General features: G+C 47.7%; 1 long non-coding RNA gene across 1 annotated transcript; it reads right to left on the bottom strand.

Annotated features, from left to right (window-relative positions):
• Nucleotides 1-26,431, bottom strand: LOC306815180. Its single transcript, XR_013777334.1, has 4 exons — nucleotides 26,404-26,431; nucleotides 1,133-1,208; nucleotides 718-806; nucleotides 1-177 (listed from the first exon to the last, which is right to left on the bottom strand). It is a non-coding gene; the product is annotated as an uncharacterized lncRNA (long non-coding RNA).

Genomic DNA, 26,431 nt, shown 5'->3' with positions numbered 1-26,431 from the left:
AGAGCTGCGTCTTGCATGGCTCGCCAGCAGGTTTTGTCCCCTTCTCTCAGTTTCTTGACACTGCTGGCTTGTCTTGACTTTCTTCCCACTCACCTGAGCAAGAGTGCGGGCAAGTCTATGTTCTTTTTTCCAGGAGTAGTAGTACTCCACACACTGTGCCACAGTCTTACTTGGAATCTGTTGTGGAAAGAAAAAGAAGGAATGTGAAATGGCCATCCTGTAGTGTGGGTGGGAGAAGAAGTAGAGCATGGGGTAAAAGGAGGAAGTAAAAGCATGGAGTAAGTGGAGTAGGGCATAGAATGAAATAAATAGGGAGTAGAAGAGGCATTCTGCCACGTGCAAAGCCATGTCTTATTCTCTGTAATGCATAACACATGTGATGCACAGATCAAGAACAAATCCACCCAGCACAGTTTTTCTTTCCCTTCCAGTCCTCCCGGCACAATATGTTGAGGAAGCAGCAGCACAAGCATGCGACAAATGTGACAGAATAAACCTGTGTCTTCCAAAAGAGCTTGGAGGAAAGGGCTGGAGAGGCACAATCACTGCTTTCACACAGGATTTTCATCCACAGGAAAAGGGATGCCCCATATCTTTATTATTCCTATATTTTTCATCTAGGAGAAGAGCGAGACTGAATTGCAGTATTTGGAACCAGAAATAAGCAACATTTCCCTCTTATGATCTGCCAGTGTAAAGAACGTCCTATGGCTTTACCTGCTTCTGGATGAGATGAAAATCCTTGCCATAGGTGTGAAAAGCCTTTTGGAAGGACTCCTTCTCCTCAGGTGTCCATCTGTCAGAGCCTGGCAAATAAAAGCAGCAGGTAAATTGATGCTTCTTGCCACTTGAGGTAGATCCCACTGGCCACCAAGAGGCAATTGGCGCTATCCATCATTCACCTGTGCACATGTCTGCTCCCTCAGAAAGTAAGGAAGGCAAGAGCAGGCATTGCCCAGGGCAAAAAGCACGGGAAAGAAGTCAGGCTGAAGGACTAGATGCTGCTGCTTTCCCCGCCCCCAGAGAAGACGAGACCTTGTACAGGTGTTGCTGTTGAAGCTTAAACGCCTGACATGGCAGCTAAGGGGAGGGCAGCATCTGTGAGTGAAGGAACAAGCTCTGCTTTGGTTACCTGCGTAATGGTAATCAGCCAAGGGGTGGCCTTGAGGTGTTGGAGGTCCCCCTGAGAGCAACATCTGCAGAGCCTCCTGCAAGATCAAAGGGACACAGGCTTCAGCTACCCAACCACATGGAAAAGAGCCAAGAAACATAAACACTGCCTTTCATCTACTTTGCCTCTTCAAGCATTCCTTCCACTGGCCCTCTTATGGGTCAAACCTTGCGATTTGCTGCCAATCCCTCATTTCTGCTACCCAGTCCTTTAGTTGTGCTCCCCAAGAGTGGCATGTGGCTCACCAACTCCAGCATTTTGCTCCTCCTGCACCCAGAATTGTCTCAGCTTGCTGAGGCTTCTGTGAGTTTTCCCTCAATCCACCCCAAAATGTCTTGGAGAACCAAGATCTCCCCTGGAGATTTGCAAGGCAGCAGGCTGTGGGTCCTTGGGCCAGTGCCTCCAGGAGAGATGTTGTCCCTGCCAGAGCCATTTGGGCTGAGCCCTGTGTGAGAGTCCATGTGAGCCTCTCGTCTGTTTCTGCCCAACGACCCTCGCCTGAGGCCTGCGCTGGCCAGGGATGGGAGGAACGCCAAGTGACTGTTCCGCAGGTGATGCCTACCAGGACTGGTTTCTCATGACAACTAGTCACGGGGCGCTGACTCAACAAAGCTCCCACAGATGGAAGAACAATGGACTGGTCAGTATGGGCTGCCTGCGTATGTTCATGACAACAAAGATGGTTTGGTGTGCCTTTAAGCATCTTGTTTCCACCTGTTCCTCAGTGTAACGATCTCCACATACAATAGTCCATAAATCTTCCCACCTTTTGGCCAGAAGCCACTCGCTTTAGGAAAGGACTATAAAAGTGACTTTCTCAGAGGAGACCCCCGAGATCTTCCCAGATGGCAACAGACATCTATTGGCTGGCTCCACGAGGATTCGTCTGCCCATCTTGGTAACTATAATCCCAACCCCCCTTTCTCTCTCTCTCTCTCTCTCTGACCCCTATCGCATTTTGGTTGGCACTAAATAAAGTGCATTTCTGCAAATGTAAACAGGTTTTGTCCCCTGCTGTGTCTTTTGAGCTCTGAGATCCATAAAAGAACCCGTCACAACTTGCGCTCGTGTTGGGTGGATCGTGACATTATTTGACGTAGTCGGCAATTGGATTCCCAATACTGGAGGAGTTGGGTTTTTCTGTGCACTTTGTACCAGGGGAAGACCTGTGCCATTTCAGCCGCACCTAGCCTGTCAGTGCCGTAAGGACTGAACAGTGTTAGAAAGCAAGGGAGGTGGTATTGGGTTCTTCTTGCAATCTGCACACAGACCCAGGTGGATAATCAACTCCATTTCAGTTATCGGAGAATTTTTTGAAAGGATCTCAACTGAGCAAAAGATGGGACTTGTGTTTTTTGTTGTTTGCTGCTTGGTGTAGTTGAGGAGACAACCATTGTGCAACTAAAGAGAACCTCCCAAGTGGTTTGGTCTCCTCAGCCACCCAGGGAAGAGAGAGGGTTGTCCCCAGCAAAAGTCTGGGTGTTAAGTCTTGACCTCCCTGAAGTGGTTTTCCCCCTCCCACATAATCGTAACTCGCAAAATATTGTTATTTATAGAATTATATATTTATTATATTTTCATTATAAATATGTATTTACTTGTTGCATAGTTGTTGTATTTGACTACTTGGGATTGCGAAGAGACTAACTGTTTTTGTAATTAAGTTAGTACCTCCCAAGTAGTGTGTCTCTTCACCCGCTCCAGGGACAAGAAGGCATTCACAGTTTCAGCTGTGCTTTTTTTGTAACTTAAAGTGTGTCTCCCTGAGAGTGGTTTTAGACCCTTCGTAAAAATTTCTGAAAATTATAAAGCTGCATTTTACGCTTTACTAGCTAAGTATAATGCCAGACCCTCCCAAGGGGGGGAAGACTGGGCACACACTAATTCGTTTAATTTAGAAAATGTGATTGATTGGATACATTCTTTGCAACTTGAAACAAAATTCAAACTGAGCAAGAAAAATAAATCCACACTTGACTCAGTTCTAGGTGCTCGTCTTTCAGCTGCTGTAGAATCTTGTTTTAAACGAGTGAGTGAGGAAAATGCAGTGATAGACTCCTTGCAAAACCTGGCGGAAGCTTTGCAAAAACTATTACAGGAGAAAACAAATCAGATAGAAACTCTGCAAAACCAAGTAGAGCAGGAAAGGAATCACAGCTATTTGCTACAACTATCACATGCCTCACAACAGCAGATACACCTAATGAAACAGAAGAAAAGGAAACATATCACTTAAAGCAGACATACCCACAGAGAGAACTGGTACACATACAAAATTGTGGGGAAAATTGCTGCTCTAAAATGGCACCTCTCGTTAAAACTGAATATAGACACCTGAACGACGAGGATTTTGACCCCCATATAACCTCCAAAGAAATACCATACACTGCTACTGAATTGGCCAAATTAAAGAAAGAATACTCATGCCTCCCACAAGAATCTGAGACCGAGTATGTATTTAGAGGTTCACTCACTGGAGGAGATCAAATTAAATTAAGTGAACAAGAGGCCAGTGGGTAGTGGGGGCCTGGAGTTTTCTTAACAACTGGAAACTCTCGTGTTCCATCGTCTCTGACACAGCGTGCAGCCTACTGGGCTGGGGGACTTAGCCCCCTAAAAAGAGGTGATCCTCTAGCCATAACTGGCACCCCAGACCAACACTTAGAAAACATTCATAAATCTGCCTGTTTGCAAATGATACATGAACGAATACGAAACCCTAGCTATGAGTCACCAATGCAATTACCTGTAAAGCCTGAAATTATGACACCTTTAATTCGGGGTCTCCCTGAATCTCTGAAACCTACAGTAATTCTTCTTCAAAAAACAATAGCGTCTATAACACCTGTAGACAGGCTTGATAGATTTCTTGCTCTAGTATGTATGCCCAGGAAGGAAATGATAACCAGGGTTAGAGGGGCCCTGCCTCTAGCCAGGGAGAGGCACAGGACAGCCAGGTCTTTTGGATGGAGTAGATCCAATGGCCTGGCACATCAGAGCCTTTAGTTGATCCTGGTGCACAGTGCACCCTAATGCCACTGGGACATGTGGGGACAGAACCTGTTTCCATTGCTGGGGTGATGGGGGGATCACAGGAATTGACTCTGCTGGAGGCTGAAATGAGCCTGACTGGGAAGGGGTGGCAGAAACATCCCAGTGTGACTGGCCCAGAGTCGCCATGAATTCTGGGCATACTCTTCCTCTGGAAGGGCTATTACAAAGACCTAAAGGGACTCAGGTGGGCTTTTGGAAAAACTGCTGTAGAGGCAGAGGGCATTGAGGAATTAAACACCTTGCCTGGACTATTAGAAAACCCATCTACAGGAGGTTCCTGAAGGTGAAAATGCAACAAGTACCAACTGCCACCTCAACAGCACACATCCAGCAGTGTCAGATGAATCAAGATATCATTATCCCCACCCATAAAATTTTGGCTAGAAAGTCAAAAGGTACTCAGTAAAACCCACTCACCCTTCAACAGCCCCAGTTTCCCTGTGGGCAAATCTGTCAGACAATAGAAATTGACTGTAGGCTATTGTGCCTTGAATGAAGTGACTCCACTGTGGGAGCTAAGACAGAGTACTGTGGATTTAATCAGCATAAGCAGCTTGATAACCAAGATGCCTTGGCAAGAGCAAACAGAGCTTTGAAGACTCCATGAAGATTGGATCAAGACTGGAGACAGGAAAGAAGAATGAATCAAGTAGAAGTATTGGAAAATGTGTAAGCTTGTCTATATGACGTTTAACCCAACCAATGTAGTAAAAAATGACCAGCTTTCCTAAAAATGGTATATAAGCACGTGTAGCTGTGAGTAAATTTGGATTCTGATCAGCAGTCAGTAGACCCCCTCTCTCTCCCAGTTGTTGATTCTCCAGTGCTGAGCGCTGCCGTGCCGGACACGCTGGATCTCCAGGAGGAGCTGGAGCCCAAGGCAGCAAAGTGGCACCATTGACATTGCCAATGCATTTTTCTCCATTCCTTTGGCAGCAGAGTGCAGGCCTCAGTTTGCTTTCACCTGGGGGCACGTGCAGTACACCTGGAACCGACTGCCCCAGGGGTGGAAACACAGCCCCACCATCTGCCACGGGCTGATCCAGGCTGCACTGGAAAAGGGTAAAGCTCCAAAACATCTGCAATACATCAATAACATCATTGTGTGGAGGAACAGGGCAATAAAAGTATTTGAGAAAGGAGAGAGGATCATCCAGATTCTGCTGGAAGGAGGTTTCACCATGGAGAAGAGCAAAGTCAAGGGACCTGCCTGAGAGATCCAGTTCCTGGGAGTAGAGTGGCAAGATGGACAGAGCCAGATCCCCACTGAAATGATCAATGAGATCATCACAGTGTCTCCACCAACCAGCAAGAAGGAAACACAAGCTTTCCTAGGGGCCATAGGTTTTTAGAGAATGCATTCCTGAGTGCAGCCACATTGTGAGCCCTCCCTACCTGGTCACCCTAAGAAGAACAATTCCAGCTGTGGCCCTGAACAGCAACAAACCTTCACCCAGACCAAGCAGAAAATCGCTCATGCAGTGCCCTTGGCCCAGTCAGGATGGGACCAGAGGTGAGGAATGTGCTTTACTCTGCAGCCAAGAACAATGGCTTGTCCTGGAGCCTTTAGCAGAAGGTGCCTGGGGAGACTCGAGGCTGAACACTAGAATTCTAGAGTCAAAGTTACAGAAAGTCTGAAGCAAACTACACTCACAAAAAACCAAAAAAACCCCACCAAAATATTATCTGCCTATAATAAGAAAGTTCAAGCCACCTCAAAAGAAATTATCACAAAAGCACAACTCCTCCTGGCACCCTGACTCCCAGTGCTGGGGTGGATGTTTAAAGAAAAGGCTCCTCTACCCACCACGCCACCCACACCACATGGAGCCCATGGATTGCTCTCATCACACAGCACGGCCGGATTAGAAACACAAATCACCCTGAAATTTTAAAAACAGTTAAAACCGGCCACAAGATAAAAACTTTAGTCTCACTAACAAAAAGGAGCAGAAACAAGTAACCCAGGCTAAAAAGCTCCACCATACAACCAACTAGCAGCACAAGAAACACACTGTGCTCTTGTCACTGACAGTTTCTGTCTCATGGTTGAGATGAACCAGAAGTGGAAAGTGGCCGCAGGGAGCCCCACACGACGAGTCACACAAGCTACTGAAGGAGAAGGTGAATCAAGTGCACTTGCTGAACTCAAAGCCATTCAGCTGGCCCTGGACACTGCTGAAAGAGAGAACTGGCCAAAGCTCTACCCTTATACTGAATCATAAATAGTAACCAATGCTCTGTGGAGTTAGCTAGAAAGGTAAAAAAAGGCCAGCTAGCAACATAAAGGAAAACCAATTGAGGCTGCTGATGAGTGCAAAAACATTGCCACTCAGACAAACTCTCTGTAAAAGTCCATCATGTAGATGGCCACGTCCCCAAAAGTCAGGCTAATAAAGAACACTAAAACAAGGAGCAAGTAGATCAAGCTGCAAAAATAGAGATGTCACCAATAAATTTAAATTAGCAACATAAGGCAGAGTTGTTCCTAGCTCAATAGGCCCATACTGCCTCAAGCCATCAAGGCAAAAATGCCACCTATAAGTAGGCACAAAACTGAAAAGCAGATGTAACTATAAATAACATTCCTCAAGTTGTCCATAACTGTAAGACATGTGCTAAAATCAAGCAAGCCAAGCTGATAAGGCCTCTATAATATGGGGGGCAGTATTCCAAATATAAGTAGAAAGAAGCCGAGCAAATGAACTACATCACACTGCCTCAAACCCCCCAAGGCAAGTGCTACGTGATCACAATTGTAGAAGCCACCACTAGATCATTAGAAACCTACCCTGTACCTCACACTACTACTCAAAACACCATCTGAAGCCCAAAAAAGCAAGTCCTATAAAGACACAGCACCCCTGAGAGAATCGTCAGACAACAGGACCCATTTCAAGAACAGCCTTAGAAACACCTCAGCCAAAAACCAGGATATTGAATAAATAGATCATATCCCTTATCACACACCAGCTGCCAGGAAAGTTGAACTGTACAACAGACTACTTCAAATTACCCTAAAGGCACTTGGCAGGGAAACATCCAAAAATTGAGAAATGAACTTAACAAAAGCCACCTAAATAGCCAACACCTGAGAGTCCATCACTCAAGCAAGTCCTGCCCAGTCTGAAGCCTTGCACACAGTGGATGGGGATAAAGTCCCTGTAGGACACATAAAAGGTATTTTAAGACTGTTTAGATTAGGCCCACCTCAAGCAAAGGCAAACCAATCTGTACAATTGTTTTTGCTCAAAAATCCAGTTACACTTAGTAGGTAATGCAGAAAGATAAAGAAACCCATTGAGTACCACAGAAAAACCTAATCTTAAGTGAGAACTGTGTGTAAAGTTTCACTGTGGATAAAAATATATAGCAGAGTTGAAAGAAGGTATTAATTAAGGTAGGATGCAGATGGTAATAGAATAAGGAGTAGATCATGTCTTAAGTTGCAATGCAAGATGCAAGCAGAAGTATACATTCTATCACCATCTGCTGAAACCAGGTGGAGCAGGGCTCCTTATCTCTTCCATGACCCATCCCTCAGAACTCCTCCCCACAAGGAGTTATACCTTATGGGAGATGCCCCACCCAAGGAGAAAAGCCAAGTATTTCCTACCTAAATAAAATCTGAAATTTGAAACATCAGAGCAGCCTTTCCCACTAAATTCCCAGAAGAAGACCAGGCCTATCTTCATCACCACTAGATGTTAAAAAAGTAACTACACCCTTCTCCAAAATCATTGCTTCAACAAAACCACATCTGTCACTCCAAGAAAACTACAGGTACCATTATTCAGACTGTAACCAACACCCTGAGCAACAGGGTTACAGGTTGCATTCTGACCTTGCCAGTGTTTTGGTCTTTGTATTACTATAGTTTTATTTTCATTTTCCCAGTGAAAAACTGCTATTCTAAATCCCGTATCTTTGCCTGAGAGCTCCTTAATTTCCAAGTCATATTAATTTAGAGGGAGGGAGTTTACATTTTCCGTTTCAAGAGAAGCTCCAGAGCTCCTCAGCAGACACCTGTCTGTCAAACCAAGACAGTGCCCTGCTGCAGCTCCATCCCCATGGCAGGATCCGCGCTGGATGATCCCCAGGGACCCCCGGTGGGCAGAGCCCCCCTGAGCCCTGGTGCTGCTGATCCGTGTTGGGAAGACACCTGGCTGGGGGCTGCACACCCTCCCCGTGGCCTGGATTTTCTCTGCATTTCTCTTTGTCCTTCCCAAACACCCAAAACCAGAGTAAAAATAGAGATGTTAAATAACGACCTGCTTGGAGACACGGGGGGATCTTCCAGGGGATGCGGGGGACGCTCGGATCCAGGGATTTGAGGGGTCCTGGGAGGGACCTGGGGGTTGCTCAGGGCGTTGGGCACCCCAGTTCCAGCGGCTCTGGCTGCGCTGGGAGACGGCTGGGAGAGGAGGAGGAGCGGGAGGAAGAGGAGGAGCGGGAAGAGACGGAAGAGAAGCAGCGGGAGGAAGAGGAGGGACACAGGAGGAGCGGCAGGAAAAGGAGGAGCGAGTTTGAAACCACGCGCTTCTCTCTCCCGTTCGATCACGTCGCAGCTTCCCCGGGTCCGGCAGCATCGCCCCCGAAATCCCGCAGGTGAGCGGGGAGAGGGAGCTCGCCCCAAATCCATCATGGGGGGCTCCGGGAGGGTTTTATTTTTCGTTTCAGGGGATGTTTGGATCTTGCAGGAGCCCAAAGCCGAGCGGGAAATGGCCCTGGCGGGATCCTGGCGGCTCCCCCGTGGCGATGGCCCGGTATCGGCGGGGAGGGGGCGATATCAGTTCTGGGGATCCCCGGCAGAGCCGGGGGGGAAGGCGGGAGCCCCGGAGCGGGGAGAGCTCAGAGGGGCGATCCCGGAGCCGGGGGACCCCCGGCAGCCTGGAGGGGTGCGGGAGGTTGGTGCTGAGCGGGCTCCGGGCCCCCGAGGCTGAAAGGGGCGCTGACTGCTCCAGCTGCCCTTGGGCAGCGCCACCATCAAACCCAACGCGCTCAGCCCTTGTTTTCCCCCCAAACCAGGATTTCCCAAACCTTGGCTGCCTTGCGGAGGAGGAGGCTGTGAGGATGAGGTCGATGGCCTGGGAACCGCAGGCAGGTGAGGAGGAAGTCAGTGCCCCTTTCCCCCTGTGTCCTGCTCCATCTCCCAGCCCAGCACGGCCCCGGCTGCAGCACAGCCCTGGGGGGATCTCCTTGCCCTTGCCTCTGGCACGGAGGCAAATCCCATCCTGTCCTTGTCCTTCCTCCCCCAGACAAGGAGCTGAGCACGGACAGCAGGGAGGACAAATCCCCGCGGCACAGCCTCGGGCAAGAGGCCGTTTGCAGCGGCTCCACGGCGCAGGAATGCAACGGGGAGGAAAAGCCCCGCAGATCCCGCAGCAGGAGGGGCTGCAAACGCACAGCCCGGGGATCCCAGCAGGAAAGAGCCAGCCCGGGCCGGGGAGGCGGCCGGAGCTCGGAGCTGGGGCTGCGTGAGCAGCTTCACCATGGGGAGAAGCCCCACAAGTGCTCAGAATGTGGAAAGGGCTTCAGTAGGAGATGGGACATGATCAGACACCAGAGAATCCACACGGGGGAACGGCCCTACGAGTGTGGGGAGTGTGGGAAGAGATTCATCCAGAACTCAGACCTGACTGTGCACCAGAGGAGCCACACTGGGGAGAAGCCCTACGAGTGTGATAAATGCAGGAAGAGGTTTGAGAGCAGCTCCAGCCTTCTGAAGCACTATCGCACTCACTGGGATGAGAGGCCCTTCTGCTGCCCCGACTGCGGGAAGGGCTTCAAGAAAAACTCCAACCTCGTCAGCCACCGGCGCATCCACACCGGGGAGAGACCCTACGAGTGTCCCGAGTGTGGGAAGAGCTTCTCACAGCGCTCTAACTTGACCAGACACCAACGGAGTCTCCACTGAGAGAAGCCCTGCGAGTGCCTTGAGTGCAGGAAAAGCTTCGTGCTGGCTCCCTTGTGGCCTGGATATTCTTTGCATTTCTCTTTCTCCTTCCCAGACACCCAGTACTGGGGTAAAAATGAAGACATTGAACTAAGACATGCCTGCAGACACAGGGGGATCTTCCAGAGGATGTGGGGGACCCTGTGTTCCAGGGACTTCAGGTTTCCTTGGGGGTTGCTCAGGGCTTTGGGCTCCCCAGGTCCAGTGGCTCTGGCTGCACTGGGAGATGCTGACGGAGCTTCTGGGGCAGCTGATCAAGGACCCCCTGCCCTGACCCCCTCCCCGTTTCCCCCTGACCCAGCTCCTGCTGTCCCCTGTCCAGGATCCTCCTCTCCCCACTGGCACTGCCCTTGCCCCCAGCCCATTCCTGTCTCACACCACTCCTGCCCCTGTCCCAGTTCAGATCCCATTCCCGGTATCATTCCCTGTCCTGTATTCTCTGCCTGGTTACTGTTCACATATTCCCAGTCCCATATTCCCTGTCCTGTTCCCCTTCTAGTATTCCTGATCCCAGTCCCATTCCCATATTTCCATTTCTATATTTCCAGTCCCCTTCCCATAATCCCATTCCCAATCCTGTTACCCTATCCCTATGTGTGTTCCCTGTCCCATATTCTGTCTCCATCCCATATTTTCTCCCAATTTCTATTTCCGTATTTCCTGTTCTGTTCCCATATTCCCATTCCCTATTCCTGTTTTCATTCCCATTCCAATGTCCCTTTCCCAGTCCCCACTCTCAGTCCCTGTCCCCATTCCTGGTTGTTGGAGAGTGGAACAGAGAAGCCTCTCTCACTCCCTCCGAAAGAGAACAGTATGCAAAAATTAAATTTAAAATATTTTGAGAAATTAAAATACAGGAAACCACACAGACATGAAATAGAGGTCTAAGTTTTAGTTTAAGGAATTAGAAATATTAAGTAGCATAGATATGAAGTAGAAGTTTAAATCTTAGTGTGAAGCACGTAGAAATGTGTTTTAAATACCATGAAAAGTAAAATCTGTGGAATCTCCTATAAAATAGTGGCTGCATTGAGTCAATAAAAACTTAGTTCTAGACAAATAAAATTACAGTAGGAATATTTTATATATTCTTCACATAGAACAGATAGGCCATGTGCACAAGTTAGATGTAGACTTTAGTATTAGGGAATTCTAGTAGGCTTAGGAGAAATTTGTCAGGTTCACGGTTTTGGCTCATTGGGTAATTTGTCAATAAAAATCCGTGTATTTGAGCCAGAGCTCTCTCTTGCTTCTCTCTCGTCGCTCTCCCTTCCTCCACCACCATCATCATCACCACTACCAGCACACGAGAGAAACATTTTTAAAAAAAGATAATTATCAAATTCAAAAGAATTATCTTTCATCTTTCTGCTGATGGCAGTTTCCCTAAAACTCTCCTTACTGCACTCAGAGGAAGCAACAAGTTTCCCCCTGCCCAGCACCCGGTCTTGTATTTCACACTGCAGTACAAATGCAGGTATCCTAACAGGACTGTGCAGTCCATGTGCAGTTTTTAAGGACATGCCCAAATGGATGATTGGCTGTATTTACACTGACCAGGACACAGCCATGTTCACTAAGTGTGTCTGACAAGGAAGAATTTTCTCTAGCATACATTTGGGAGGTTTTTATTACTTACATCCATTTTGTTCTTAGTGACAACAGAGCACTTGCTCAAATTTAAGTTTCTGTTTTCTTCATCTCCTTAATGCATGCAGCAGAAGAACCTGCATCCTTTAATGCAATGGGAAGCTTTTGACAGCCATGACAGAACTTAAAATTGGAGTGTGAGTAAACCAGACTGGATGTCAGTGTGACTCTCCTCAGTTTTGGCCATGCTAAATTGTATTAGAATCATATATTCTGACATCTGCACAGTCTAACTAAAACAGTGCAGAGCCCTTGGTGTTATGGGATTGCTGATGTAAAAGACCTTTGCTTCCACACCACTTTTCACAGCTGACTCACAGCTTTCTTTCAACTTCCTATCAATTCCTGCAATCGAATCTTAAGAGCAGATAGAACTCTGTTTCCTGCAATTTCTGTGTAGGATTCAGTAAATCATTTACAAACATATAATACCTGCAAAATCCCTACATAGAGCAGTGTAAAAAAATACTTTGGCATTTTCCTGTCTTCATAAACAAATGTAAATGTCAATACTAACCACTTCAAGCCATTTTTTTTGTTGCTGAGTTTTTAGAACTGAGCCACCAGCATTTTGACACAGTGTTCTCATTTTGTTCACTTTCAGAACCAGTGCTTATTTTTAGTCATCAGGGATTGTATTATCCAAAAGAAATAAAATGGCATGAATTGGCAATAAATGAAAAGAAATTCATTTAACAAAACACTCCATCAAGCTGCTGCATGTAAGACTCTCTGATTGTAAGAGCCTGAAATGAGGGATGCAGAACTCCAGGCGGGCTCTTTAAAATGCTGCTTATTCTATCCAAATGATGCAGTAATTTATTTATCATTTAAAATGCTGTTTATTGTATCCATGTGATGCAGCAATTCACGGGCCGTGGGTGACAAGAGCCCAGCCCACAGCCTGACAGCCACATCTGTGGGTTCCTCTGAAAGCTTCCTCTAGTTCTGGTTACAATGCATTAAATAATTTTCATTACAGAGCATCCTAAGACATGACAACCAATCACTCCCCTCACTATCACCTGTAGCCTATCATACCTACTGACATTACAATATTCTTGTTACTATTTTCCAATCACAAAAAGTTAGTGTGTTTCAGTTTAAGCTAGAAGTTGTTTTTCAGTTTTCTTGCAGTGGAAAATCCTGAGATCTTTTCTCTACTTGCAACATGGTATTTTTGTTTGCCTGTGAAAATTCTTTTCCTTGGTAAAAACATCTTTTGTTTGAGGTGGATTTATCCTTTGCTCAGAGTCATAAAAGCCCCTTCCAACTCACTGCCCTTTGCCTTCTTATTTACTCAGTAAGACTGGCTCAGCAATTCTTTTCTTCTACATCAAAACTTGTTTTCATCTCTCTTCCTTCTTCAGATTCTACATTCAAAAATCTTTCTGTTATACACACACATCTGTAAGACCTTCCTGTCAACTTCTCATCCTTCCCAACACATGGGGCTGTGCCCTATAGGGGATGGGTCTGTGGCCTATAGGGGATAGGGTTCTGCCCTATAGGGAATGAGGCCCTACCCTATACGTGATGGGGGCTGTGCCCTATAGGGGATGGAGTCCTGCACTATAGGGCACAGCCCCTGCAGGAACAAACTGGACTTCTGGACAGCAGATCAATATGATTTTGCAGAAGCCAATTTATTGTTTATAATTCACCTTAATTATCCATTTCTAGAACCATCACCCATGTGGGGACACACTCTACAGTTGGTAATTTTAGGGTGTTGATCCACCCATTCAAACCCCCCAGAGTCAGTAATTGGTGGTCGCATGCAGTTTCACCACCTCCTGTTATCTTGAATCTTCTAATCTTGGTGTTCTGTATTTTCAACTTCTTCTCTCCCGATTTAGCATAGTTTATGTTCCAGCAGCCTTGGGGGGTTTCAAACAAGTTACCAAAAAATTCCTAAAAGTTTCTCATGCTGTGCACCTATTATAAACACAGGTCTAAACGAAGAAATGCACAAAACCAGCTGGCATGTGAAAGAAGCATGTGAACAAACACCAAAATATGCAGAAAGAACTAAGCAGCAAAATACAGTGACTAAATATGGGTTTTGGCTGGTGCACACCACACAAGGCCCAGATTTGTATAGACATGTCCATCAGCATCTCAACCTTGTTCAGCATTACTACAATTCCCTTTCTTTTTTTTTTTACCAGAAAAATCGTCTTTGTTATCTTATCCTTATCATGTCTTATCTTATCCTAGCCTTACTTTATCGTATTCTTATCTTATCCTTATACTATCTTATCTTTTATGATATTCTTTATCTTATCGTATTATATCAATCATATCATATCATATCATATCATATCATATTATATCATGTTCTATCTTATTTAATCAAGCGAGTCACTAACTTTATTTATGGAAAAAACAATGTGCTAATAATGAACAAAAATATCCAAACCCCTTGGATTATATCTTTCAACCACCTAAGTATTCCCCACCCTTCTAACCACTCATCCAAACCCCAATCATCCACAGTTAACTTCCTCATATTATCTTGCAGCTGTTTGATCTTCTCATGAATGGATGCAGAATGCTCAGAAAGACACATCCAACACATCCAATCAAAATCCTCACACCCGTGCCCATGTGCTGATAGCAAAAAACCTATAGCAGCTCTATTCTGCAGTGTGGGGTGTCTAGTACTATTTACATCTGTAAGCATTTGTTTCAAAACAGTGGAAGTGATATTCAGCTGTTCATTCACTCAACATCTCAGCTTCTCAAGTGTAGTCAATGCCTGAGCAGCAGCAACACCTGGGGAAAGAACTGATGCTATTATTTGTGCCAGAGGACCCCAGAATTCCAAACGATTTTAAAAATTAGGCTCCAAATCCCCCATTTCTCTTTTAGCTCTTTAGCTGTGCCCTGCTCTCCAAAGGCTCTGATTCAACAACTCATGCGTGCCAGGAGCAAACATAGTTAACTTTCGGAGGACATTCGGGGGGAATTGGGGGGTTTTTGGGAGTTCTCAGGAGTGTTATAAATGGATATTTCGATATGTTAACTTTTCAACCCTTGGCCATATGCATTTGCCTCTCGCTTGGTGAAAGCTGCTGTGGGCCAGGGCCAGCACCGAGCTGGGCTGTGTGGGCCAGGCAACGTGGAGAGTCTTGGCTGATCTTGCTGTGTCCCTGGCCTCAGCAAAGGCTTGGAGGATTTGCCTCCCAAGGCATCCTGCTCATTGGCTCTTCCTGTGCGCCTTGGAGAGAACAAGGACGGCATTTCTGGCAGCTGGGCATTAGCAGCCCTTCAAACGGGGGCGTGTTGTGGAGCAAGCCCAGCTGAGACACCCTGCGAGGAGCCAGCCCAGTGCTCCTTGCTCCTCCCTGCTGACACCAGATGGTTGATGTGGTTTTGGGATGAGCCCAGCTCCGTGACGGGGTGCTACGTGCACACGAGACAGCTGCCCCTGTCCCGCAGGGTCCCAGCAGTGCCTCGCAGTTGTCCTGCACACACATCAGGATGTGGCCAAGAGAGGTCCTGGAAGCTGAGGCAGCTGATTTGAAGCTTTTGCAGGTGCCTACAGGTCAAGGCCAACGGTGTTCCCTCAGGATGCAGCAGTCCTGAGGGTTCCCCCCAGAGCTGCCTGATGCCACGCACTCCTTGTGGCACCAGTTGCTTTCCTGTGGAATGTTCTACCTCCACCAAGAGCAAAGAGGGAGCTGGAGAAAGAGCTTGCCAGGCCACTCTCGATCCTTTCCCAGCCGTCCTGATCCCTCCCTCCAGTCCTCAGACTGTGCCCATCCCTTTTGTTCCCCTTAGCTCATCCCTTTGCTTTGCTTTCCATCAATAAAGTTTGGCTTCTTCACTTTGCCTGCATCTCTGTGGAGCTCAAGCAGTGCAAATCCAGAGCCCTGGGACACACAGGCCCCTCCTGCTGTTCTGTTCCACGCCGTGTTCTGTGCAGAGACTCAGAGGAACGAGGGCAGATCAGGTTGGAAAGGTCTCTGTGCTGAAGCTTCAGTTCCACAGCACTGTGAACTTCAAGGTCTTGCCTCAAGGCTGATGGCTGCTACCAGCTTGGCCCCATGCCACCCACTGTGGACGTGGCCAGGGACAGGACGGCAGAGGGGCCGGGCAGACACCCCGCAGCGGCCGTGCTCCATCCTCTGGGGCATCCCGGGGCTTTCCCTGCCTGGGGAGCGCAGGGCTGGCCTGTGTTCTCTGCACATGAACGGTTGATCTTATCCACAGGAAACAAAATCACCATCCCCATTTCCAGATGTCAGTTAGGAGGAGGCGTTTGGCGCAACAAAGGCAGCCGGGCTTCTCAGTGGTGGCAGCTTTGGTCTGGCAGAAATCTTGTGCCATGTGGAATTTTAGCTGGCAGAAACCCACTCCCAGCTAAGGCCCCTGAATAGGAATGGTGGCTATTTTCCACAGGACATTAATCTCACCATCCCAGTTTCCAGATATCACTTAGGAGAAGGCATTTGACAGTCCAATGGCAGCCATGGTCCGAGGATATGGCAGCTTTGCTCTGGGAGAAATCCTGCACCATATGGACTTTGAGAGGGCGGTAGCCCAGTCCCAGCTACTGGACCCTGGTGGCTCTTTTCCATGTGAAACAAATCTAACCATCCCAGTTTCCTGATGTCAGTTCAGAGGAGGCTTTTGGCACACCAAATGCAGCCATGGTCCTAGGAGTTGGCAGCTTTGGTCTGGGACAAATCCTGTTACGTAGGGAATTTTAGCATAAACAAACCCATTCCCACTCCCAAAGGACCATAAAGAAGAACGGTGCCTTTTTCCACAGGAGAAAAACCTCAACATCCCCGTTTCCAGATGTCAGTTATGAGGAGGCATTTGGCACTCCAACAGCACCCAGGCTTCTCGGTGGTGGCAGCTTTGGTCTGGGAGAAATCCTGCACCCTATGAAATTTTAGCAGGTGGAAGCCCAGTCCCAGTTAGAGGCCCCTGGATATCAACGTTGGCTCTTTTTCATGGGAAACAAAACTCATCATCCCAGTCTCCTGATGTCAGTTGAGAGGAAACATTTGGTGCAATAAAGGCAGCCGCTATCCTAGGAGGTGGCTTCTTTACAGGGCACACACCCACAGAGTTTTCTCTCTTGAGGCTTCAGAGAGTGCAACCTCCTTTTATCCTTAACTCCTGGCCACACTTTGCCCTCTTCCCTTCCCCGTTGGCCAAGGTACTCGGAAGATACAGCCTTCCCAACCCGTGTACCCCATATTCCCCCTTGAATCTGACATTTCCCCCCAAAGTGCAGAAGTTCAGCCTTGTTCAGACTCTTGTCTGGTTCAGGAGCCAAACTGTGTGGGCCCAGTAACAAACCTGCTGCCCAAAGCTAGTAGAAACTTTACAACCCATTCAGAGACCCTAACAGCCATCCCTTCACCCATGAAGTGATTTGTAAAGACATTAGCACACATCTTTCCTCTCACATTGATGTTTCCTCTGCTGCTAACAGACTTTTAAAGACAGCCTTTGGCCTGACCTCTCTGCTGTTGTAGTTCCATGCACAGAGGTTGTTGTCTCTTCCCCCTTCCATGGGCAGGCCAGTGTTCAGCCATCTCCAGGACAGCAGGGCCCCACCCCACAGCACTGTGATGTAGGAAGACAAAAACCATCACTCCAAATGTCCCCCATTCTTCTTCTTCCCAGGCATGTGGCTCTGCCAGTGGGGTTTGCTGCTGGTTGCCACAGGAAAAAGAAGAGCACTGTGATACTGTGGGGCTCAATGGAACCAAACATCCATTGTGACACTGCAGAGCCTCACAGCACCCAGAGACCATGGTGACACAACAGGGCCTTGTGGAACCAAGGAGTCCAAAGGCCTACAACAGATCTTGCATGGCTCTGCCTTGGAAAGAGAAACCTCCTTGGCACACTGTCCAAGTTTAGGACAAATTTGGGGAAAAAGACCTCCAAAGGGCCCCCTCCCCCCCCTTACAATTTCTTCCTTCACCGAGCTTGGAAAGAATTTTCTTCAGGGGAAAGTGGAAAAAACTTTTTATTAACAAAAATACAAAAGAAACACTTCCCAGCACAGACCCAGTTGAGATAACTCGGCTGATCTTCACCAGGAAGGGTGCAGCAGCTTCTTTGGCAGACTTCCAGAGGTGGTCTCCGAAGTTCAGATCTGTGTCCTCTGGAGCCGGTGCAAATCTTAGGGATGAGGAGGAGGAGGGAGAGGGAAAGGGGCAGCTTAAGCAGCCGGGGGGAAAGCAGCTAAGGGAGCGGAGGTGGGGGCAGGGGGGGGGGGCAGCAGCAGCAGAAGCAGCAGCAGAAGCAGTGAGCAGCAGCTAAAGCAGCAGCTAAAAGCTAAAGCAGCAAAAGCAGCAAAAGCAGAAAATACCCGCCTAGATAAAACAACCTGGGGAAGGGGCCGGCAGCTCCATGGTGGGGGATAGGGAGAGGAGGTAGTCAAAACATAACCCATAACATTCTACCCCTTATCCCACATTGTGATCATTGACACACGATTGGGATACACACTCACTAAGCACAATATGAAAACTTCCTCTGACTTGCTCAAAACTTCAACACTTACACATTTCCTCCTTCTCACTTGCTCAGGCCTTTGTCACTTACACATTTCCTTCTATTCATAAAATCTAACATACAATGGTGGTGACACTCAACAATATTTGTGTATAATTCATCCTATAGTCAGATCTCCCTGAGGTACACAGCGGGTTGTTCCATCCTTCTGCATTATCCACCAAGTACATCCTGGTTCTTGAGCAAAGGCAATCCCATGAGTGGGTTTGCCTGTACTCGAGGCAGGATGAATCCATACTGTCTTCCCTAGCAACCCTCTGACATGGGCCACTGGGACTTTGTCTCCATCTATTACATTAAGGCCCTCAGACTGGGCGGGACCTGCTCGGTTGGTGGAACCTCGAGTGTTGACTAACCAAGTGGCTTTTGCCAGGTGCTGCTCCCAGTTCTTGAGAGATCCCCCACCCAATGCCTTCAAGGTGGTCTTCAACAATCCATTGTACCTCTCCACTTTACCTGCAGCTGGTGCATGGTAAGGGATATGGTACACCCACTCAATACCATGTTCCCTAGCCCAGGTGTTGACAAGGTTATTCTTAAAATGAGTCCCATTGTCTGACTCGATCCCCTCAGGGGTACCATGCCTCCAAAGGACCTGCTTTTCCAGGCCCAGGATGATGTGGCGGGCAGTAGCATGGGACACAGGGTAGTTCTCCAACCATCCAGTGGTGGCTTCCATCATGGTCAGCACGTAACGTTTTCCCTGGCGGGTCTGAGGCAGTGTGATATAGTCAATCTGCCAGGCCTCCCCATACTTGTACTTGGACCACCGTCTACCATACCAGAGGGGCTTCACCCGCTTGGCCTGCTTGATGGCAGCGCAAGTGTCACATTCATGGATAACTTGGGTAATGCTGTCCATGGTTAGATTCACCCCTCGGTCTCGTGCCCACTTATAGGTGGCATCCCTACCCTGATGGCCTGAGGCATCATGGGCCCATCGAGACAGGAACAACTCTCCCTTATGTTCCCAATCCAAATCTATTTCCAACCCCCCTCTCTTTGCAGCCTGATCTACTTGCTGGTTGTTTTGCTGCTCTTCATTAGCTCTGCTTCTGGGGACATGGGCATCTACATGGCGAACCTTGACAAGTAGTTTTTCTACCCAAGTGGCAATGTCTTTCCACTTGTCAGCAGCCCAAATTGGTCTTCCTCTATGTTGCCAGTTCGCCTCTTTCCATCTCTTCAGCCACCCCCACAGAGCATTGTCTACCATCCAGGAATCAGTATACAAATAGAGCTTTGGCCACCTTTCTCTTTCGGCGATATTTAAGGCCAGTTGGACAGCTTGAAGTTCAGCAAATTGACTAGATCCTCCTTCTCCTTCAGTAGCCTCTGCAACCCATCATGTAGGGCTCCATACAGCTGCTTTCCATCCCCGATTTGTCCTTACGACGCGACAGGAACCATCAGTGAATAAAGCATAGCATGCTTCCTCTGCTGGCAACTGGTTGTAGGGTGGAGCTTCTTCAGCCTGTATCACTGGTTCTTGTTCCTCATCTGCAACACCAAAACTTTCACCTTCTGGCCAGTTTGTAATTATTTCCAAAAGCCCAGGGCGATTTAGTTTTCCAATCCGGGCACGCTGAGTGAGAAGGGCAATCCACTTGCTCCACATGGCACTGGTGGCATGATGGGTGGAGGGAACCTTTCCGCTGAACATCCACCACAGCACTGGCAGTCATGGTGCCAGGAGAAGCTGTGCTTCCATACCAATCACTTTTGAGGCAGCTTGGACTCCCTCATAGGCAGCCAGGATTTCCTTCTCTGTGGGAGTGTAATTACCTTCGGACCCTCTGTAACTTCTGCTCCAAAATCCCAGGGGTCGGCCTTGGGTCTCGCCAGGCACCTTCTGCCACAGGCTCCAAGACAAACCATGGCTCCCAGCTGCTGAGTAAAGTACGTTCTTCACATCTGGTCCCCTCCTGACTGGGCCAAGGGCTACTGCATGGGCGATCTCCTGTTTAATCTGGGCAAAGGCTTGCTGCTGTTCAGGGTCCCAATGGAAATCATTCTTCTTGTGAGTGACCTGGTAGAGAGGGCTCACAATCTGACTGTATTCAAGGATGTGCATTCTCCAAAAGCCGATAGCACCTAGGAAAGCTTGTGTCTCCTTCTTGTTAGTAGGTGGGGACATAGCTGTAATCTTGTAATAACATCAGTAGGAATCTGATGCCGTCCATCTTGCCACTTCACTCTCAGGAACTGAATCTCCCGAGCAGGTCCCTTAACTTTACTCTTCTTGATGGCGAAGCCGGCTTCCAGGAGAATTTGGATAATTTTTTCTCCTTTCTCAAACACTTCCGCTGCTGTGTTTTCCCATACGATGATATCATCAATATATTGTAGATGTTCCGGGGCTTCACCCTTTTCCAGTGCAGCCTGGATCAGTCCATGACAGATGGTAGGACTGTGCTTCCACCCTTGGGGTAGGCAGTTCCAGGTGTACTGCACGCCCCTCCAGGTGAAAGCAAACTGAGGCCTGCACTCTGCTGCCAAAGGAATGGAGAAGAATGCATTTGCAATGTCAGTGGTGGCATACCACCTTGCTGCCTTGGACTCCAGCTCGTACTGGAGTTCCAGCATGTCCGGTACAGCAGCGCTCAGCGGTGGAATCACTTCATTCAATGCCCAATAGTCCACAGTCAGTCTCCATTCTTCATCAGATTTACGCACAGGCCAAATGGGACTGATAAAGGGTGAGTGGGTTTTGCTGACCACCCCCTGGCTCTCCAGCTCTCGGATCATCTTATGAATAGGAATCACAGCATCTCAAGTTGTTCTATACTGCTGGCGGTGCACTATTGAAGTGGCAATTGGTACTCGTTGTTCTTCTCCCTGCAGAAGTCCTACTGTAATTGGATTCTCAGATAGTCCAGGCAAGGTGTTCAATTGCCGGATGCGCTCTGCCATCACAGTTGCTATTCCAAATGCCCATTTGAGTCCTTTTGGGTCCTTAAAATATCTGCTCCAAAGGGAATCTATGCCCAAAATGCATGGGGCCTCTGGACCAGTCACAATAAGATTTTTCTTCCAATCATTTCCAGTTAAACTCACTTCTGCTTCCACCAGGGTGAAGTCCTGCAATCCACTTGTCACACCAGCAATTGAAACAGATTCTGCTCCCACGTGTGTTGATGGAAGTATCGTACACTGTGCACCTGTATCCACTAAAGCTTTATATTTCTGTGGTTTGGAAGTGCCAGGCCATTGAATCCACATGGTCCAAAAAACACAATTCTCGCTCGCCTCACCCTGGCTAGAGGCAGGGCCCCTCTAAGCCTGTTTTTCATTCTTCTCTGGGGCATACATCTTAGAGGTTCCCTCAAGAGGGTCAGACATCTCATTATCGGTATCATGTTCAGCACTTTGGTTGCGAGAAACAGGAGCAGCTCTCCTTTTGGTGGAACTTCCTCTTTCAGTCTTTCCTTCCTTCAAACCTTGCACTCATTGTGCCAGAGCAGCCGTAGGCTTCCCATCCCATCTTCTCATGTTCTCTCCAGAATCCCGCAAGGAAAACCACAACTCAGCTCAGGGAGTGTACCTCCTCTCCCAGTTGGGGGAACGTCTGCGTACCTGGGTACCCTGGGTACCAGGGTTTCTAATCTGTCCAGTTGAAATTTGGAGGAGGTTCCTCCTTAATCTCCTCCCTGATTCTCCAATGATTTTCCTCTATTTTATCTACTAAGTCTTGCAAGCGTGTTTCCACAGCTGCAATTCTAGCATGAGTCGGGCCATGTACTGCATCCGCATATGCATGAAGCTTCTTTGCCATATCGAGTACTGTCTCATACACCTCATCTCTCTTCATTATCGCTAGGGCAGATGCATATTCAGGTGGCCCAAGCCACACGAGTTTTCTCCACATCACTGGTGTGCATGGTACCAGGTCTGGATTTCTAGTTGTTATGTCATCCGAAAAAATAATTTCTGCTACTGCCATTTCCCTGAGGCATTGGACCCCCTGCTCTATGGTTTTCCATCGGGTCTGCTGCATATACAGGTCATCCGCACACAGATATCTTTGTGCCACGCTATCCAGGACCCGTGCCCAGAGGTTTTGAGGGTTAGCCCCCCTCACCATGCCTTGGTCAATAACAGGATCATGGGACAGAGACCCCAGATGTCTCACTTCAGTGCCATCCAAAACTGTGGCCTCACCTGCTGCATCCCAGAGACGAACTAGCCAGCTGATTATAGATTCATCAGGTCACCGGGTGTAATCTTTTCTTAAATCACGAAGATCCTTTAGGGAAAGGGACTCATTATTGGTCTCTGCTCTCCCACTAATTGTTTTGACTCCTGATTTTACATCAGGAGGTGTTGAGGGTCCCTCTCCAGCATCATCAGCATCATCATCATCCACCAGCCGATCGGTCTTCTTGGTGCACTTCCCACTTCTTGTACTGGTAGCCACAGCCATTGGTTGGGGCTTATTATCCAGTTTAGCTGCTGGGTTTAGGCCTAGGGGGTTGGCAGCAACCTGAGTAACGGGGGTAGTAAATAATTTATCTCCCTGTTCCCTTTCCTCTGTCTCCTGCTCTATAGTGCCTAGCAGGGTGCGATATGCATGTGCCAGGGCCCAGCTCACTGTAATAATCCTTTTCTCTTTAGAACCATCCTGGCACTTCCCCTTTAAGTATCTTGCAACCTCAATTGGATCCTGAATCTGTTCAGGTAGGAATTCCCAGATTATGGGGTCACAAAATTCCTTTAAAATCTGGCCTATTTTCTCCCATTTGCCATTTCACTCAAGATTCCTCCTGCTTAGCTTGATTCCTAAATCAGGAGTCTTCCCAGCCCCTTTAGAAATCTCAGCCTTTATTCTTTATAAACTGCAGACAGTGTAACAAAGACTTACTAAATTAATTGCCAGAAGGATGATTTCCTTAATATTCAGGGAGATCTGAATGTTTTCTAATAAAGATGTAACTGATTCAGAGGAGAGGAAAGAAAATAAAAGCAGGAAATCCTCTTTGCCTGCTTCTCCTCTAATAAATAACACAAACCATGATTTATACATTCCTGAAGCAGATTCCAACATTCATATAAATCTCCTGTATGCCATTGCCACCAAGCCTAGCCCGATGAGTATTTTTGTTAATACCCCTTTCATACAAAAACTTCGTATTAAAGACAACACCGGAGCTATCTCTGGATAAGTAAACAAATCCAAGGACCACAACGGTATTAACACTTCAAAGAAACCTAATGACCACACATACAGGCCGGCTCCCACAACAAAAGACATTATGGATTCAATAGACATACCAATACCAACTGTTGTAAACAAAATATTAATAGAATAAAGTTTTTTCCACCTTTTTTGGTTTCCCCATATGGGCCACCAAAATAATTTGTCCAAGTTTAGGACAAATTTGGGGAAAAAGACCTCCAAAGCCCCCTGCCCCCCTTCCCCACCTTAGAATTCCTTCCTTCACTGGGCTCGGAAAGAATTTTTCTTCAGGGGGAAGTGGAAAAAACTTCTTTTATTAACAAAAATACAAAAGAAACACTTCCCACCACAGACCCAGATGAGAAGAACTTGGCTGATCTTCGCCGGGAAGGGCGGCAGAGCTTCTTTGGCAGACTTCCAGAGGTGGTCTCCAAAGTTCAGATCCGTGTCCTCTGGAGCTGGTGCAAATCTAACGGATGAGGAGGAAGGAGAGAGGGAGAGGGGCAGCGGGGCAGCCGGGAGAAAGCTAAAGTGAGCCCAGGGCAAGCCAAAGCAAGCAGGGGTCAGCAGAAGTAGCAGTGGGCAGCAGCAGCAGCAGCAGCAAGCTAAAGCAGCAGGCCAGCCGAAACACCAGCCTAGATTAAACAGCCTGGCAGAGAGACCGGCAGCTCCGTGGCAAAGGCAGGGAGAGGAGCAAGTCAAAACATCAACCCATAACAAGGGTCCTGAGCTGGTCCCTCAGCTCAACACTCATTCCATGAAACTTGGTGAAACAGGTTGTTTTCCAGGTGAAATGATGGGGACAGGTCAGCAGCAATTCCTTAGCAAAGAGTTGATGCAGAATTCCTAGGTCTTTCTTCCCGCTCCCATGAAGGAGCCAAATGTTCATCTCAAAAGCCTGATGGATTCCTCTAGGAGACTAACAGTAACAGAATTCCTATTTCACACCAATGGTCTTCCCATTTGTTTTCCTACTTATGTCCCAGATACGGCAAAAGCCAGCAGGTTGGGTTGTTTTCCTGCCTGAGGTTAAGTAAAGCAAATCTTGCTTCCTTCCTGGGCTGCTTGTTACACAGACAGCAGCAAAGGGAGGGGGCAGCTGTAGCAAGGCCCACTGCAAAGCCAATACTTTGTAGGCTCCAAATGCTGCCTGGCTCCATCAGACAAGGGCAAGCTTGTGTCAGTGTCCCAGAAGCAGCCTGGCAATTGCCCCTGCATTGCCACCCCTCCTTCCGTGCTCCCCAGCTCCCAAAGCCTGGCCAGGGAATGCCTTTTCCTGGGCCAGCTAAAGGGGCGAGTTTGATGCTTCTTTGGTGCAGATGCCAAAGCTGTGAGAAGTGAGAGGGTAATGTTCACACGCGCTTTGCTTCGGATGAGGAGGTTGCTCGAGGCCCAGAGTGGGAGGCTGGTCCTTTCAGGAGAAACTGAACTGAACTACTGCTTTCTTTTTAGTGCATGTGGCTATTAATGTTACAGAATCAGAGAGATTAGAAAAGTCCTTGGATGTGGCCAAGTCCATCTGTGCACCAAAACTCAAGAAAGCTTTGTTGCTGGGTTAAAGGACTAAAGCCTGCAGCTTTTATCCCTGCAAGCATAGCGAGACAAGGCCAAGTCATTTAGACCCAATTGCCTGAATTAAACCAAGCCTCCCTTTGCAGTTCCAGGTGAGATTTTCAGGAATCAAAGGATGAAACCCCACCGTTATTCCATTGGCAGGAATGGGGACACACCTTTGTAAGTCCCGCCAGCTGAGCAAGGGGCTGGGCCTGCGGGAGGAGGCACGTGCCCAGATTCTTCTCTCGGGGCAAATGCTGTGTTTGTAACACCAAACAAATGGAACAAACATTGCTTGAGGATTTCATACAGACAAAAGACAAAACGGAACAAACTTTGGTTTAATGAACAAGACAGCTTTTGTCTTAACACAGACTAAATGAGGAAAGGAGGAGCATAGCCAACAACACCAAACCTCTTCCATTTACGAATACATCTAATACTACTAATCAAATTCTAATAATACTAACGAATCTTAGCTAATCAATTGAGAAATGCCTATCTAGTAAACTAAAGAGAAAAATAAAGCAGCCTAAAATCTTCAGAAACCATTTTATTTCAATCTAGTCCTCTTGATGGCTAACTCTTGCTAGGCCTGGAGAGCTGCAGAGCTAATTTGGTCTTTTCTTCTTAGCCAGAGGCTCTGCTTCCTTCCGTGGGAGATGTCTTCTCCTGTGTGCGTTCCTTTCCTTCATGGTTGCAAACACCCTGGAAGAAAGGAAACAAACCATCCATTGTTCATTCAATACACACCGTTAAACCCATCTCCCAGATTTCCATTTCTCTATGTATTTCTCTGTCTTTCCAGTCTGAGACACCTAGGTGAATTTTTCAGCACCATTAATCTTTGTTGTTTCAGTTCCTTGCGATTTCTTTCTCTTTTTGCCTCAACCTCTTTTGAATTCCAGCAGCAGCATCCAAGCAAGCTCTGGTGTGCCTATTCCTACTTGTCTGAGCTGTGCCTTGTTGGGGCACGGCAAGGTTTCAGTCTGAATGCTGGGCTTTAAGTGAGTAGTTTGGCTCCTCTTTGCTTCACCCACCATCTGGAAAATAAAGGATCCTCATCAATATTTCCTTCCTCCCACAAAGCTGGAAATCAGAGCATCCAGCACAAAAATCTTTTGGCCTAAGGAAATTGCTCCAAACCCTGAAGAGCTGAGAAAATGCCTGGATTTGGAGGTGGGCTGTGCTGGTGGGGTGTCAACTGTGCTGGTGGAAAGGCTGTCCCAGTGGCCAGGCCTTAGTCATTCTTTCCTGTCCCCTCTTCCCTGTGCCCAAAGAGCCGCTCCTTACCGGAGCGCTGCCGCGTGCCTGGTGCAGG

Source organism: Erithacus rubecula (genome assembly GCF_903797595.1).
Source record: "Erithacus rubecula genome assembly, contig: scaffold_105_arrow_ctg1, whole genome shotgun sequence".
Taxonomy (NCBI): Eukaryota; Metazoa; Chordata; class Aves; order Passeriformes; family Muscicapidae; genus Erithacus; species Erithacus rubecula.
The sequence above is the reverse complement of the archived record's forward strand: the minus strand, read 5'-3'. Positions and strand labels throughout refer to the sequence as shown.